The following is an 18,619-nucleotide window of genomic DNA, read 5'->3' as shown; positions in this document are numbered from 1 at the left end:
GCCATGCACATGGCAGGGAAACAAAAGTGAGAGATGATGAAAGCTGTTGTTTGTTGTTCCCTTTTCCCCCCTTTTCTCTGTCATGCTGATGGAAATTAGCAGAGATACAGGAATCTCAATGATGGCTCAGAGCTGTTGAAATTCTCTGCAGACTTGATTCCATCCAACCTTTTTTTCTTTTTAATCTCTCATCTTTGACACGTTGAAAGATTGAGATGTCCCCCCCACTGAATTCAACTATGCTTCGCACCAATACAAATAACTCTGTGTGTGTATGCACATCTTGTAAAATAATAACTAAGTTACAACAACCAGCTCAAATGGTTAAATAGTGCCATTTAAAAACAATCCCCTCTTTGTTTCACTTGGAAATAATGGGGAACAATATGATGTATTTTCATTGGTCAGGTTCCTATTAAGCCAGACTATTGCTGCTTTATAGAAGTGCTCAACTCTCCAGAGTAGCTTCTCCTCCAGTAGTCTACTTTGATCTCTCTGCTGTTTCAATGCCTTAATTGCCCCTTAATTTGTGTGACCAGCAGACCCTGATGTTGGGGGCCGATAAAGAGGCAAAGCTCAGTTGGGTAAAAACAGTGACCCACTCTGTGACATAGTAAGTATGTATGCTCCATTGCCCCACACAGTTCTTCAGCGGCCCCCTGATGACCACTGAGCCTGGGGGCCCTGTGGTAGAGTGGAGAAGCACAAGCACTGGGGCCGGGACCAAAGGCCCTTAATTAGCAGTGTTGGTCGGGCAACTTAAAGCTGGAGCAGATCTCTAGAGCAGAAATCCTCTCCCTCTGGTGTGTTCTGCTTGGAGTATTTATAATCTAAGAGTGCTCTTTCTGGGGTCAGCAAACCAATAACAAACTTAATACTTTCTCTGACTCTGACCAAAAAACATGCACACCACAATTAATGCATATCTTCGCACTGAGGGACTGGTGGTGGTGACTTGTAAGAGGGTCTGGCATGTGGGAAAGAGAATGCCTCATGTTAATCAATGCTGCCACTTGCTTTGCATATAAACAATGCATGCATTATTGGGACACATCTGTTTGCAAACCGGTAATGCAGCTCTCCAAAAGCAAAATGATGCATTAAATTGGGGTCATGTTTACAGTGAGTAATGCACAAAGCATGTTTATATCAACACCAATTAACAGGAAAAGGGGATTTATGGAATCTTGTCCCTGCCATCCAGACATGTGTTGAGATGATGCAAAGAGGAAGTGAGTTTTGGACGAGGAGCTTTGTGTAATGGCAGCCCAGTCTGAACAAGATGAGAGGTTACACGTGTACTAAACCTCACCACTGACTGTCAGAGTGTCCTTAAGCAAAGCAGCCAACCATGGTATCTCCAATGCTTTGGCTCCGTGAACAGTAAAACAAGGCTGCAGTGGCACCAACAACCCTGGTGTGACTAGTGAATATTTGCCTTGTAAATGTGAGGTAAGATTTTGGCAGAGAACTTGTGAACTTGTTGTCGTGACCACCACAGACGGCCCGCCTCTCAAATCATCCGATTGGACAATGGGGGAAAAAGATGACGACAAAAGAGATGACATGGGGAGTTTTTCAGGTCTGTGTTGAAGTTTTTTCAACTTGAGGAGTGCGAAGCGATGCAGTGTTGCAAAATGTAATTTCGCAACGCAAAAACCGTGATGAAAAAGCTTCATTCTCATTAAAAACAATTGCAAAAAGCCGCCTCCAGCTGCTAAAACGCTTTCCATGTGATCACAGCCGTAGACTGAACACTAAAACTAGCCATGAAAATAAAGTTAAGGCAACGTAAATAAAAATAAAAACACAACCCTGATAGTTCATTTAAATTATAATCTTTATCAACAAATGTCATTATTTTTTCCCTTACATGATTTATCGAATTTAAAATGATAACTCAATAAGAGAACTATTTAAATAGGTAGAAATGTGAATGGATTTGTACTGACTATTTTTCGTAAATAACCTCTGTTTATTGCTAAAAATTTGAACATAAATGAAAAAGATACTACAAGATACTTTGAGGTAATATACAAATAAGACAATAATAACAATAAAACACTAATTCAATGCAGGATTGTTGGTTTGTCAACATACTTGTCAGCTAAAGTGAGAGTAAAAAACAACCCCAGGTTCACCCTCATTTGGCTTTAACAAAGAATCCACAACATGAAGACATTTAACAATACACAGCAATCCAATAATTTTTACGAGTCAATAAGACTGGGAGTTCAGTGCCACTGCCACAAGAGAAAACTTTATATAAAATAACAACTAAAAAACTACTTTCTTTCTCCTCACTTTTACTTCTGCACAGAATACAGCTGTAAACCAGCGCTTACACTTATTTTTTAGACATTTTTTTTCAATGGAGCCTGTTACTGTCCTGTCCACTGAAGCACGGACAAAACTGTGAAAGTGAAAAGCATGTTCCAAGCTGCTGACAGTCACTGTTGAGAGATCATGCCATTAAAGTGGAAAATAATATGCCTTCTCGTTCAAAAAGTGAAATAGAAACTGACAGGTAATGGGATATGGTAGAGAGGTACAGTATTTCAGGATTGGAAACAATTCAACCTGATGTCTGAGGAGAACTCAAGACTGTAGGTATAGCAAAATTCAGCCTATTTTTCTCTTACTTTGAGGTTGAGGAGTAAGAGGAAAAGATGTGAACTGCTGACATTAAATTGTTGGATTGTTCCCTAGCCGGGCATTTTTGTGGCTGACCTTGGATTGGACCCCAAGGCGCAATCTCTTGGACTGGCTGAGAGGCGAAGACACAAGGCTGAGAGGAGTTGAGTTCTGTGCTAAGAAGCCGTATTATTTTTGACCTTGTTATTTCGGACCATCCTGCTAGAGGGGTCATCACAGAGTGCCTCAACGATGATGTAATTGGTGGAAAGTTGTTCGCTTGCCACATCATCGTTCGGTCCCCCAGCTTGCTAAGCCCCGAGCCGAATCTGAGCTGGAGAAAATCCCTCACAAATAGCTGTTTATGAGTGGCTGAGTCACCTTAATAAATGCTTACTTCTGGCCAATAGCGAGCGACGGCACAACAAGTGAGAAAATATTCTGCACCACCTGTTTGTTTTGGACTGTGTGGGGCAAGGAAACGTTGGCCTGGGGCCTTGTCTTCTGTGTCCTGAGCCAGGTGTAGCTATAAAAAACAGAAATGTCCGACTCCTCTCAGAAATGTGTGACTCAGGCCAAAATCAACTCCACTGCTCCTCCTTGTCCTCGGGGCTTCCCCCTCGTCCCTGTCAGGGCCCCGGAGCGGCCCAGCAGAAAAGGCCACCCCAGTTGCTCCAGAGATGTGCAGACATAGCAGCGTGATTAAGGGAACAGAGATCAGGACACACAACTGGTGTGCATTCAGAGCATTGTGGCGCCATTTGACTGAGAGGCATTTAGTCATACTTAGTCTGAAAAATGTGATAATATAAACAAAGCTCTCTGGTTTGAATTCTAGCTGCAATTTTTTCCGCATAATTTCGATGAAACTCGTCACACAGTTACAGCATGCGAGTCACACGCACAAATATACACGCATATAGATTTGTATGCCATGGAAAAGATGCTATGTGGGTTGTTGGGTCACTTTTCACAAGGCAAATTTGTCCAAGCTGAATATGAATGCTCTTAATTCGATTGACGCTGAGCAGGAAAGGATACCAGCAGGCTTGTGACAGGATAAAATATAACACTGCCTGCGCAACATTAGAGCAAAGTACTTTTACAATCTCTCCTCAGTATCCCTTCGAGTCTTACTGACCCTTCAGCATCACGCCCACTTTCACCATCATCTGCTCGCGAGCCTATAAATGCCACCGACCGCCACATCTTGTTTACCATCTCTCTCTCTGAATGCAAGATGTCACAGCTGTTGTCTCCCTCGCTCTCAATAAATGCTGTTTAATACGACATCATTAACTTTGATTGGGGTTATGCTTATTATTCCCCAACACTTGTGCAGGGGACTGTTTATTTTTATCTCTGCAATAATTTCGTCAGCCAAGCTAGACAGGATCCATTGCCATCCCACGCTCCATCAGATCTCCGTATCAGCCCAGCCACTTGGATCAGATACACCTCATACATCTCAATGCCAAGGTCCATTATCCTGACATAGAAATGCAGGTACTTAAATGTAACTAGGCTATAGAATGTACATAATATCTTCTCACGGAGCAGCGGAGTGGCATTATTGGTGTGGAGAAGAGGAGAGGGGAGCAGGGGGAAGTGAAACCTCTCATATGGTTCTTGGTGTGTCTAACCAAAGCAATTACATTCAATCTAACGCAGACTGTTTCTCCTTTGCCGGTGCTTGTGAACAGGCAGCAGTTCTCCCGCAACCCATTCTGCTTTAATTAATGGGGGACATTTGCAGCCCTTGGGTCACTTTGTTACCAGTGAGAGAATTAAAGAAAAAAAGTGAGTCGGCGTGCTGCAAGAGAACATTTTTGCTGTAATAAAATAATCCACATTGAGCATAACTGTCCGTCCTGTAATGGAGACTTTATTAGATCACTTTATGAGAAAATTGACTACCCGTGCCGGTTGCTCAAAACCACTCTGCTGCCGCAAGTACCACCGTATTCCTACGCTCATTGTCTGTGGAGCCGACACAAAAGAAAAATGGCAAGGCAACATAAACACATCAACATCAGCTGCTGGTGCTTCAGGCAGCGCTTGAATTAGAAGCAGAAAACCTCAATAGCATGCCTCATGTGAGTCATGATCAATGCCACAGAGGAATCCAATCAAGTGCAGGATTTTGCTCAAAGTCAACCTAGGTCAAAGAAAATTCTGTCAATAATATTGTCATTTTTCCAGGGTGGAGTAGTTTAGATATCGAATTCTTGTATTGAATTTCATATCCAGAAGGGAAGTTCTTTTTTTTCCAAGTTATTCTGGACCAGAATCAGTGCAATAATTTAGAGGTCTCGGTCGCTGTTGACCAGGAAGGACGACTTGAAAAGGAAAGGACATTGGAATCGTCTGCCTGAGACTCATTATGAGTTCTAATGACTTTACACTGGAAACAATTGCCCTTAGTTTCTCTGGTGGCAGTTCCAGCTCGCCTTTTTAATAGGCAGGATATGAGAGATTATCCAGGGGTATGTTTTTAATAAGACATGAAAAGCAGAGGAGGAACATGCTGGTCCGTTTCTCGTTTTCTTTTCTTGACTATTTCCTTTCAACAATCGTATCCCGCTGCAATACTTGGGATGAACTCCCTTTATTCATCTCACTTGTGCTTTTGTAGGACAAAAAAGAGATCCATAATTAGCCCCAAAACACCATATCTGTCTGCTTCATGGCCTGAAGCTGTAAAATAAGAGACAAGTGGCTTCCACAACCTTGGTTTTATGTTAGTGACACAAGTGGAACAAAGCAACAGTTAAGGACTGTGTCAGAACATCTGTTTTACTGACCATGGGAATGTACTCCATTTTACCATCTAAACAGCCACTCACTGACATTTGGAACATTTGCGATGCAGATACAAAATTGTTGTTGTTTTTCTTAAAAATCTACCAGGATACAAGATGAATTTCCCCGAAGCTTGTTCTGTTGTTTCATTTTTATCAAATACAAAAATGACTCAGGAGCATGGGAGAAGGCAGACCACACAAAATAAATCCCCCCTGCCCAGTTCCTGTTCCACACTGGGAAAGCGATTGCAAACATCCAATGTAAACAGATAGGGCTGATAGTAATTGAATTGAGCTGAGCTGACACAGACCGTGACAGAACGTGTTTCCTAGTAGTGGCGCTGAGCCTGATGTTCCCTCTGCACCTCCACTGCTGCATCTCTGGATCTGCTGGTATACGAGAGAAAGGTGTAGCAGGGGAGGTGAAGAGAGCACAGCAGGACAGTGTTGGTGTTACTGTTGTGATAATGAATGTTGGTGTGATGTGGTAAGATAAGGGGCTTGGAGGAGGGCGTAGGGAAAGGTATCATACTCTCTCAGTAGATATTAGTGTGAAAAACAAATCCGTTTTTTTGTTTATCAAATCACATCACTACGCATGCACCTTACATGCCTCAGATCTGAAATTCTCAGTGTTGCCATGACAAGTAAATGTTACATCACTCGCTTGAGCGCATTCGTCGTAACTTTGGCATCCTGAGCAGCTCGACTGAGCCTGTGTTTACACGGCGCACAGGAAAACACATATGATAATCAGAGTATGTTTGAGAGAAACCAAGTTAAAGAAACAAATGCGACTTCCCCGCTGTCAGTTCACATCGGCATCAGATGTGGCTCGAATCCCAGCGCGCATCACGTGGAATGATGATGATGATACGAGCAGAAATTCGGAGTTGAGCACGAACATGTGAATATATCCAGAGAGTGAGAAAGACAAAGACAAATGGGTGAGGTGGAGTGTCAGAGCATGAGAGAGATGTGAGAAAATGAGGAATGGAGATAGATAGGGAAGAAGGAGGGAGGGAATTAGCGAGAGATTGAAGAGTGGAAGGGAGACAGACGCAGTCGGTGTTGGAGGGAAAGAGGGATGGAGGAGAGGAAGAGAGAGAGACTTAGGGGGAAGGAGGGGGGGGGGAATTGAGAGGCTGCGTAGCACTTTCCTCTGCAAGCTGACAGGGCTTGACGCTCAACTAACAGGGCTGTTTTGACAGGTGTCAGATGGTCCATATTACTATTTCACCGCCGGGCCCTTGGGACCCTGCATCACGGGCCACAACAGGACTGGCCAAGCTGGAAAAAAAAATAAAGAAAAGTGGCATGGCAGGAGAGTAAAAAACACTACACTTGACTTCCTCCCTCTGCAGCTCGCTGGCTCTGCACTCTCCCACAGCCTGGGCATCTGCTGCATGTTAGCTATAGCCTCACTGATCTGTGTGTGTGTGTGTGTGTGTGTGTGTGTGTGTGTGTATGTGGACTTTAAAAAAAAGACTCACAGTAAAGGTGTGTGTGTGTGTGTGAACAAGCCAACGTGTCAGATGGACAGGATAAGATGCATACCAATCATTTTTCACGCTTCTTTGGAGATGATTTAAGATGAGGCAGTCAGATGAGGAAAATCAAATCCATCTTCATCTAATAACAATTTATCAATGTTACATTCCTTACCCGCCATGCACTAAGCAGATGAAAAAAGATCGCTACCAGATTGCGACTGTATGCACGGCGAGCAAATCACATCATCCCTGCGAGGGGTTAAGTTGTCACACCGGAGGGTTTCTTTAATGTGGTTAGAAACATCTCAACAGGCAATAAAAAATATCGATCTTATTCTCTTCACACTGGAATCCATTATCTGCGCATGAAGTGCCGGCCAAAAAGTGTGATAAGTGAGCAGAAGGTTGCCTGATTTGATTATCTCCTGTGACTTTGTGCATTCCGTGATTTACATCAAAGCTCGCACGGTTTCATGACAGTATGTAGAATTTATTTATTAATATTTCTATGCCAGGGAGCTTTTCTATTGTTCAATCATATAACACTCTTTGACAGCGATCCTAGCATTCCTCACCGCTGCTGCCTAGACAAATAGCAATATTTCAAAACCCCTTCAGCTTTGAAAGCGTTTAAAACCACTTGAGCTATCTGACAAGTCCCAAATGCACACGGCCATAATTTGCAACGAGTTTGTAATTGTCCCTTGTTAAGTGTTTCAGGGGAAAAGACTGTGGCTGCGGCTTCCAGCAGAATTGTTGCGAGTACTTGGGGCATGTTTTATAGTTACCGCATGAAACAAGAGAGTCCCCGCTCGCCTGATGCACTGGGACTAGGAGGGTGGATCTGATGCTGCTTCTCACTGTTCAACAAAGGCCTGGCGTGACCAAAGGAATGGTATGGTTTGGGATGTCAATTTCAAAACAAATGCATGAGGAAGGTCGTCTGCATGGGATTAACTATAAGAGATGTTAGGAGGATCAAGAGAGTTTCTTTAATTTGTTCAGCGATTCTTCGTGAAATATGTAATGGATGGACCTCATTGGTGATATTTATCATCATACATGTCATACTAAAAGCACTTAGTTGACATTCAAAGGACAAAAGGGGAATAATAACTGAACATAATGTGTTGATGTCTGATTATTTACAGACATATAGTGCTGAGGGCTTTGAAAATCTGACCTTGCAATTATGAACCTCTACTTCACCTGATTACAGCAGCACATTCTCACTCCCACCTCGTCACATATCTACATTTGGTCATGGACCTTCCACGTCCAGACACGATGTGAAAGGTACCCTGGGTGCGTTGGTTGTTGATGTTCTGGGACGTCGTTTCAAGTTCTGCCTGTTACACGAATTGCCTTCTTTCAAAACACCCTTCCATTTTTACAGGGAATTTACATACAGTCTCTTTCAGCACAACAATGCGAGTTGACAGGGTTGGGTTTAGGCAACAAAAACAAGTGGTTAGGTTTAGGAAAAAAGAACAGGGTTTGGCTTTATGGTCTTACCAGACGGGTGAAGGTCAGTGTTTGTTGGACCCATCCACCGCCGCCCCCACCCACCCTACTGGGACTTTTGCCGCCTTAACTTTCGTTCTTGTCCCACCGCATTTCCCCGACGCTGCCAACTACTGTTAAACTATAACAGCAAATGGCTGCGTCTCATGCTGATTTTTTCGTCAGTGTCAGACGCCCCAAGTCACTGCCCAAGCGCTGGATTTCGATGACTTCAGAGTGAGACTGGGTAAGTAATCCACCTAAAAAGCACTTTCAGTATTATACACCAAAGCAACACTGTATCATTTAGTATGACCTCAAACGATTTCAAACATATTCTTATCAGTTTACAGGGGCAGATGGGCACTGATGGAACTCCTTATAGATGACATAGGTCAACCAGAGGGGGGTGCCAAAAAAAGTTTTTAATTAAAATTCAAATAAACTACAATAACATAAAATAAAAAAAATAAAAAATAAATAAAATAAAATAAAATAACGTTAAATTAAATTAAATTAAAAAATCAACGTAAGCGAAAAAAAACGATCCAAAAATCCAAAGCTAACGGTCCATCTGTAGCAGGGGTACCACCTCTCGTCCTGGCAATGCAGATCACCTAAATGTGTTCATCTGTGAGTAATCATGAGTGGAATGTACGAGGAGAGCACGAGAGTAAGAGAAAACTAAAGGCAAAAGCCATCAAGGGCTGCAGTATGAAAATAAGAAATAAGAAAATAAAGTTTGCAAGTACTTTTTTATTGTTTGTCACTCGTTGTTTGTTAGCTAAATTGTGTATCTGTGTTTATTTCTCATAAGCTCTTATCCTTGTTTGCATTGACTACAATTTATTTATTTTTTTTGGGGGGGGGGGGGGGGGCGGGGGCTATCTCAGTGAGCCGAATTTGCTAGGTCCAGCACTGCAGATGGGCGGTGGTTATTACATTAAGACATTTCATGTGGCATCAGGTAATTCAAAGTCAGAGGAGAGTTTACGATCATCAATCAAACATCAAATAATTACCTTTTATTTGCTTCAACATTACAGCACAAAACATAAGGCTAATCCCATCAATAGGGCTCTGTATGCTTTGTTGCCTTTGCTAAATTTCTGAGCTAACATGCAGGTAAATGACCTGCACTTTACTGTGATCTCTGAACCCACTGATCACACCACAGGGAGCCAGGATCACGCATACTTCATGCACATGTCAAATCCCATAAATATGCAATGATAAAGTAATCTGGTAAATCTGTAAAGCACTTTACAAGATTGAGTTACCAATGAAAAGTCCTTCAACCTGCATGATGTCATATTGACCTTCCTAATGTACTTTTATTTTTCTTTGTCTCTTTCTCCTCCTCACCCTCTTCCTCTTCCTCGCTCCCCCTGATCACCGATAACAAGATAAAAAGGGCACAGGCTGGCTCATCTGTCAATCAACAAAATTGAAGGTTGAGCTCAAGATTTCCTAAGCTCCAATCACCCCTCGCCCCCGTTCCTCCCCGTCCCTGCAAGAGTGTAAACCTCAGAGCTGCGGCCATATTGCAGGGAAATATTGTGTCATATTCTGAAATAACAAGGAACTATGGCTTGCTTGTGTTTTCTCTCAAGTCGCGATTTACTGTATATCTCCCTCCTGAGTCCAAATGGTATCAATCAGTTGAAAAAAGACAGAGAAGGATAATAAAATGCTTGTGAACTTTGCCTGTCCAGTTTCATTGTCTTTCAATCCGACACAAGTGCTCTTTTCACAAAGAGTCTGATTCAGTTCCCCCTGAGTATGTTAAAACAGGAGGCCTTTTTCAGGGTTTTATGGGGTGTCCTGTTTTTCCAACGTACCTCCAGTGATTTAGGTAATATGCCTGAAATAAAGAGTTCTGAAGGGTAAGAGGCAACTCAAGTTTTACTGTGCCCTCACTTAAATGAAAATAAAAATAACGTGAAATAGACGAATGGCAGACTTAAAAATACGCTCTCGGGAGCTGACTTTATTGTAACGGCACTAAAGGGGCCGCTGTCCACGGCCCTGTTTTCAGTCCCCTGGTCTGTTTTCCGGTGTCTCGCGCTGCACTTTGACATCACACTCAAATAACTTTCTAATTAAGGCGAGGTTCTGTGCCGAGAATCTCATCTCCAATGAAATGTGGAATACGGATAAGGCGTCGCAGCATGCGAGGTACTGAAGAGGGTGAGAATTTATGGGAGGCTGGAGGAGGTGAGCTGGTTCTCGGAGCACTCTGGCAGTCTCGTAGCACCTCAACCTTCCAAGTTAAATACTCTGGTCGGGTTTCCTGAGTGCTCAGATCTGTCTGTGGTCCAATCACGTCAGCTAAAAGTGCACACAAAGAAACTATTTATGTCCACTTAAAACAGCGTTTTCTTCATGCTGTCTTCGTTCATTCCCCTTGTCAGAGCCACGTACGCCTTGTTTTTACATGTTTAAATATCAAAATGACATTTTCTTACACTCTTATTGCCATCATATTGCACAGGAAAGTCTACATATTTGAATAGTGTGGAGTTTTTTCCACCATTTTGGAAAGTAAAGTAAAGAGGAGAGCCATAAAACCCTACAACCACAAGCAGAGTCTTTTCTGTTATTCCTGTTTTTGTATGGAATCCATTTAACATTCATGGCTCAGCGCTACAAAGGACCAACTTTAACCCACTGTCCAAATATTTAACTTTAATCAGCTGTACTGTATTTTAAACCGATCTTTGCTTGTTTGTTGGCTTTTATACTTAGATTTCCATTTAATCACCGTTCCATTTATTCATCATTTACTTTAACTCAACGTTTTTATCTACATTTTACATCCTCACTGTCGTGGGTTGATAACATGAAAGAGGGTAGAATTACTAATCTGGCATTTACAATTTCCACCAAGTCTCATATATCTCAGCGCAGAGCCAGTGCCTTTGTACAGCGGACATTTTACGCTCTGTATATGTTTTACGTTGTTGTCTTTTACAAATTAGACCTGTAGAATGGGTGATTTGTTGCAGGGGCTCACACCAGCAGCTGGAGGAATTAAATAGGTTCCCTGGCGCTCTTCCAGCCCTTTTACAGGGCTCGTTTTGCCATTCCAAGTGTACAGTTTACAGTGTTTAATGATGCTCTGTATTTTTACTGAATCCTCATTTCCCAGTGCCGGCTAATGAGAAGGATGGAGACCAAAGTTAAAGCCATTGGAGGTGGTGATGAAAAGAGTTTGTGGCTGTGTTGCACATGCTGTAAAAGAAGAAAAGCGCAGTGGTGTGTGTGTGTGTGTGTGTGTGTGTGTGTGTGTGTGTGTGTGTGAGAGAGAGTGTGTGTGTGTGGTGGCGGGATAGGACAAATATATATGGCTGACATTGGCCTTTCAATAAAGATTGGAAAACAGCCAGTCAGTATAGACTACCTCTGATAAGTATATGTGTTTAACCAGCAGCTTCAGAGGTCACGGTCTGTGAAACCTGAAAGACGACCTGCAGCATCCACTTCCAAGAACAAACTAACCAACCTGAAAAATTCTGCGCAAAGATACTGCTGCTGTGAGAAATAATGGAGCTTTTCTGCATTCCTAAAGTCAGAAAAGCAATTGGAAAGAGAGCATTCATGTATAAAACTCCTTCAGATTGGATTAACTTTTCTTTAAACAATCAATCTGTAATATCATTTCAAATGTTTAACAGTGGTTTGTCTTTTTATTTTAAGAAAAATTGTACAAGTCCTAGAAGACCTTATGGTACACCTAACAGTACACTGTGTAATCTGTATGTGTATATGTTTCTCTATTATATTTTTACTGGGCAAACATTTGTGTTTTAGTGTCTGTTTCGTCTCGTTATTCTGTTTGTATGTATGATAGGACCCCTCGGAAACAAGATGACTCATCTCAAGGGGTTTATCCTACTAAATTAATAAACCATGATGGTTTCAGATGCATTTCTACCTGAGAACGAATAACTTTTTAAGACAAACCTTGAGTTATTAAAAAAAGTTTTGGTTATTTCACAGGAGATTTCTGTATTTTTTCTTTGTGCACTTTTCAGCTGGTCTTTTGGAAAAAGATGAGGTCACATACGTCTATGCACCAATCATAATATAGCAATATTTGAATCTTGAGGTGATGGTAGTTGGTTAGTTGCTTCTGTTTCGAGGCCCCTGTCAATCAGTTCTGATCAAACCACAGCCACGCAGTTTTAAGCCCGGTTCAGACCAAAGATTTGCAACAAGACGAAACAGTTTTAGAACGTTGCAGAGAAAAGTTGCAGCAGTGTGAACTGGCCGGTCTGAGCTCGACTCAAGCTGGCTGATGGTGTCACCTGCAACTCAGCTGGTCAAATCGGCAAAAACCAATGCCGGTGCCGGTGTCAGACGGTGGGTAGCAGCTGCTGCTGCTCGCTGTATGTGCTTATGCCACCTGCCCACACACACACATTCTCACTGGCTGATAAAGCTAGTATCTCACTATCACTATCCTCATTCATATTCTAAGAAGCTACAAATTATATTCAGCCACAAACTGAGCCTGAAAAGCTGGAAATCTGAACGGAGGTACAGAGAGTTGTTGCATAGAGATGATACACCATCTCATCCAACTGCATTGATGTGAACCAGCAGGTGTTTAGAACGTTGCAGAACGGTGCATTGCAAGTAGTTGCCTGTTTCAACTCACTGAATCCTTGGTCTGAACTGGGCTTTAACTGGATGCTTTTTCTCCAATCTTAAACTTTGATTGTTGCTTATTTAGCAATGGGTGATTAATGTTTTAGAAAATAAGTTTTCAATGGTTTTACATCAACTGAGTCGAATTTCAGACGTCCCACAACTACTTTTCAATTCCAGTAGAAAGTAGCTGGAATCATTATTAGCTGGTGTAAGGTGGAACCTGTTGTGGTGCACTGTTCATGCATTTCAGGACTACTGTTCAAACTGTATCATATCAGCAGCTCCACAAACTTCAAACGTTTGACTTCAGCAATTAGGAGGCAGATCTGGACTCAGGTTTTAAGCTGTCAGAAGCTGTCACTTTGTGTTCAGAGGCTCTGAACTTAAGGCCACAGTGGCAGGCTGTGACTGAATGTCCATACTGAGAGATGTCACAAGAATATTGACTGAAGAACAGCAGGGGGGTTCTGTGACCGGGTGAAGTAAATCCAAAAGCACACGAGTGATAATGAGGACTGGCTCACTGTTTACTGTGACTTCATCGGGCGCTGTCATCATGTGGTTGCAGAACGCAGGCTGGCCCAGATGCTTGTCTACAAACTCTCAACACATGCACACACGCTCACACACCAATCCACAGACACGTAGAAAAGAAAAATGCACAGACACACTGTGTTCCAGATCACTAGACTCACTGAAAGTCCCAAACCAACATGAAAGGGGGCAGACATGAAAAATGAGCTGTTTTCCGCAAAAAATTAGCTGACGGCCTTTGGCTCCGTGAGCTTTGTTTTAATTTCCTGAACGTGTAATAGGCCGTGCACGGAATTAAACAACCATATGGACAGAGTCTTTTCTCCTTCATATGAGATAGACGCCAGTAAATGACCCCAAACACCTCAATAAATAACGTCAGTATCACCACATAACTCCTCGCTGCTGCATTTATGGTCAATTCAATTTTAATAATTGAGTTTACCCCCATTAAACAGCTGTGCCAGCAAAGCCGGCTGTATTTTCTTGTCATATTACTTGTCATACTCATAAGGTTATTAGCTTAGTCCCAATTTCTGATCAGAGAGCGAGACCACAGCTAAAATCATTCAAGGTGAAAGAGGGTGCACAACAGGAAAATAAAAAGGTCTCTCCTGAAGGACACTGACAATCCCACTGTGGAACAGCCGTCCATCCTCGTTTGGTTTACTCTCCCTGATCTAAGGCATCATGATATTATCCCTCTTTTTATCTAAAATACCGGCTGTTATGGATTCCAGCTGGCCCCGAGGAGCGTTTGACCTTCTCCACCTCCATCTCATTGCCACTGTTGGTACGGCCCTTTGTTCTGACTAATGTGCGTTAATATTCTGAGCTGACCCACACCAGCACCACTCAGGGAGCACGCTCCTCGCTAATGTAACTAAATCCCCCCAGTTGACCCTGTCTCCTTCCATAAGGCCGGCCCTGTTCTTTCTAATGGAGGTTAAAATCCTCTCCTTTCCCACAGTCCCACCTCTTTTTAAAGTGCACCTTTGAAAATAGAGCAGATCATCTCGAAGCCACGAGCAGATGTAGTGCTTTGTATCTAATCTCACGGTGAGAAAAAACATTGAGAATCAGTGAAGGGGTTTTATCGTCAAAATATGACAAACAAAATTGTAATACATCCTGCAGGATAAACAAACTTGTATTTATCTTTAAACATTTCACAAAACTCTCAGTCGAGGGTGAAGAAAAAGACAGATTTGGATTTCCAGCGAGAGGCGCTTGTAAAAACATGCATGTATTTGTAACATCATCCTCAACATTATTCAGTGTCGTCATGGGTCAAAACCACACTTCTAGAACTGATTCCAGCACAAGATTTAATTCCAAGCTAGAAGTTTATCAAGATAGTTTGGCCTTAACAAGGACATGGGTTGTTGTTCTTGGGCTAGTCTTTGATTACCTCCCTGACCACAAACCCCCCCACACTGGTCTGGTAGTATCATCAGACACACACAAATCCATTAATTGACCCATTACTCAGTCCGAGCCCCTGTGCGTTAACTCAACGTCATCCGCAAGCTGTGTTATGGTTGGACCCTAATCAGAAGGCTTATGCAGGCAAAACATGATGTATCACCTCTCTCTCTGCATATCTTTACCTCCTTCATAGAGAGAAAAAAATCCGATATTCCTGACAAAAACTGCATGCTCATTATTTCTCCTCATAGCTGCGGCAGTGAGAGACAGGAGATGGCCCTAAGTTACTCTGAGCCATTAGCTACAGATGAGCGAGCAAGAAAAGGATTCTTCAGGAAGATATTTTTATGCTGACGTGAAAAGTCTTTGATTGCAACAAATGTGGTTTTACATCTTAGAAGATTCCCACAATTTTTAGTGTAATGTGTCCTGTCCTCATTAAAAGAAAAAAAAAAAGAATTAAAAGAAGGTGCATATTCACCGTGCTGTCTGAGAGGATTTGCCAGTGATGGCTCACTAACAGTGCTGTACGTGTGCTTCAGGTGATGTAGAGGCCATTACAGCACTGTGTGTGATACTAATTCACAGAATTTGGATTTGGAACAATACACCTGAAGGAAATGTACAAGAAAACAGGAAAGTAGTGTGGAAATGGTTCATCTGCGTTAACAGCCTACAGTACGAGGATGCTGAGTTGTTCACTATGAGGGCATCAAACACAGGTGTATTGTTGGGGACAAGTTATGTGTATGTGTAAGTGTATGTGTGCATTGTCGCCTCACAGCAAGAGGGTTCCTGGTTCAAACCCAGGGTGGAGGAGCCCTTCTGTGTGGAGTTTGCATGTTCTCCCTGTGTCAGTGTAGGTTTTCTCTGGGTACTCCGGCTTCCTCCCACAGTCCAAAGACATGCAGGTTAATTGGTGACTCTACATTGCCCGTAGGTGTGAATATGAGCATGAATGGTTGTCTGTCTCTATGTGTCAGCCCTGTGATAGTCTGGCGACCTGTCCAGGGTGTACCCTGCCTCTCGCCCAGTTTCAGCTGGGATAGGCTCCAGCCCCCCCCAATAGGATAAGCAGTTACGGAAAATGAATGAATGTTAGTGTTAGGTGGTTCTTTTACAGGAAAACAACAAAGTTAATTTTGAAAAATCATAGTATGAGTAGTGATGGTAACTGCAGGTGACTAAACAAATGGAACAGCACCACTCTCACTGACTACATTTACATGCACAAAATATTCAAAGTTTTGCCCCTATTCCAAAACTAAGAATGTTTCTATGAAATTGTTTCAATGGCTAATGGAAATTAATCTTCCACAAATATTCTCATTCACATGCAGCCGTGCATACTCCGATTAATATGCCCCAACATGTCGTTTATCATGCCAAAATATGGAAAAGTGGAATGGCTGGATCCACTTGTGCCATTTTGCTTCTTTGCATCAAAGCAGGATTTTTTCAAAGGTTCCTAAGGGTTGGAGACTTGTTGAATCGTGCGAACACTCTCCCTCTTTTATATCAAATGTTTTCACAATGTTTAAAAGTAGGTGTGTCTCTCCTCCCGTCCAGAAATGTGGGTTTATCTTTTGGGCATTCATCTCTACCTGAGTTGGTTTGTGTACAACACATCCATGACAACCACAGAGGATAAAGAGGCTGTGTGTCGCAAACTGTGGTAAAACCCCAATTGAGATGCATAGTCCGAATGTGTTGTATACATGTCCCAAAAACGTTATTACAACCCGAATGATCCCACGTTTGTTGGAAAATGCTAAATTCAGAGAATGGCCTACTTTGGAATATCTAAACAGAACATGCCCTGTATCAAATTCAGAACATTGTCATATTTTGAATAATGATATATCAGTGTGCAAGTGAGTCAGAAGTAAATCATGAAATCAGCATCTTAGCACAAAAGAAGCCAGTAAAACTTAAAACATGCTGGTATAAATGTGCAGCACCTTTTGGAATATGAAACAGTTTTAATTGTCCGTTACGAATCTGCACAATAGATACAGAATATGTCTGTATGCGCAACTGTGCTCTCCAAACCCCATCAGTGCGTGAGAGATGATGAAAGGTTGTGAGCGTGCTTGTTTGCATGTGTCGTCTTGGTACAGTCTTAAGCGCCAGTGCTGGATGGGCTTCATTTTCCACCCTGGCAGAGGTTCAGTGGGTGCCGGGTGCACCTGGAATTTGTGGTTTTCTTACAGCAGCAACAGGGCCCCCACCACACAGGCTCAGGGTGATAAATCAAATGCAGCGATAACAATCCCAACCCTCCCAGCACAAATCCCTTTTTAATCACTACCAACAAGACCAATACGCACAGGAAAGAGGAAAGGCCCTTTTTTGGTGGAGGTGCCTTCAGTTTTCCAGCACATTAGCAAGGCCCCGGAGCAAGAGAGAGCAGCAGGGGAGGGAGAGGAGGGAATAGAAAGAGGTGGATGACAGAGGATGGGAGAAGCTTAATTTAACAGTTGTGGCTGTTTATAAATTTTACAACCACAAACATAAAACTGCTCACATTCACATTGTGAAATTCAATGTATGTCTGTATTTGCAGAAAGGAACTACTGAACATCTTTTACTCCCACTTCTTTTCAGTATCTTCTCTTTTACTCACAAAACATTTTAACAAAATATCTCAGGCCAAACGCCATCTCATATTTTTACCTCTATGCCTAGTTTTCAAGTGCGACCTTGCCCCTCACAACTGAGATACAAGGGGTATTAACTGAAAACTTCCCCTATGAAATGGGACAACCCTTCAAGACCCTGATATGCTATCAGACATCATCAGTATGCTGGCATTTACTTAAACAGATGCAACAAGTGTTGCCAGACATTGCAAATTTGTTACTGTACCTCTTGCACTGGTAGTTTCTCTTGTGTGGGCCACAGTTGTCAGGATGCTTGTAATTCATTTACAACTTAAGTTTCACACAATCGATCAATAAAACAAGTCATTAAATAAAAAGGATACTGTTTCGGTGCCAGGCAGCTAGCGGTGCTTTGTTAATGTCAACAACCCATGCTCCTACCGCCAGTCTGCACTGATATCAGAGGAGCGGTAACAAGTGCGGCAACAACCTGGTCTCACTCCTAAGTTGTTGAAATCCGTCGCTTGGGCAGTGAAACAAGCCGCTCTTCAATGTCGGCATGACACATGGGCAATCGCTGATATAACTGAACAGCACCTGGAAGCTTCAAGGGCAAACACAGCGGGACAAAAACTAAAGTTAAGGCATCGAAAGTCCTAGTAGGGAGGGCAGGATTGGTGCTGGATGGGTTCACCATACACCAGCTGTCATTCTGGACAGTAGTGTTCACGTCTTGTAAGATTATTATTTTTTTGTATCCTAAACTGAACAGTGTGCTTTTGTTGCCTAAACCTCACCACATGCATTGGTAGTTAAAGCCAAAAAACGTCTGGGGTGTTATATCGATGTAGTGCAACATAGTGCGTTTATTTTGGAAGAGACTGTATGTAAACAGTAAATTCCCTGAGACAATGGAAGTGTATTTTGAAAGAAGACAATGCATGTTGTCCCAGAATGTCAACAA

Source organism: Epinephelus moara, chromosome 10 (genome assembly GCF_006386435.1).
Source record: "Epinephelus moara isolate mb chromosome 10, YSFRI_EMoa_1.0, whole genome shotgun sequence".
Lineage (NCBI taxonomy): Eukaryota > Metazoa > Chordata > Actinopteri > Perciformes > Serranidae > Epinephelus > Epinephelus moara.
This window is presented reverse-complemented; position numbering follows the sequence as displayed.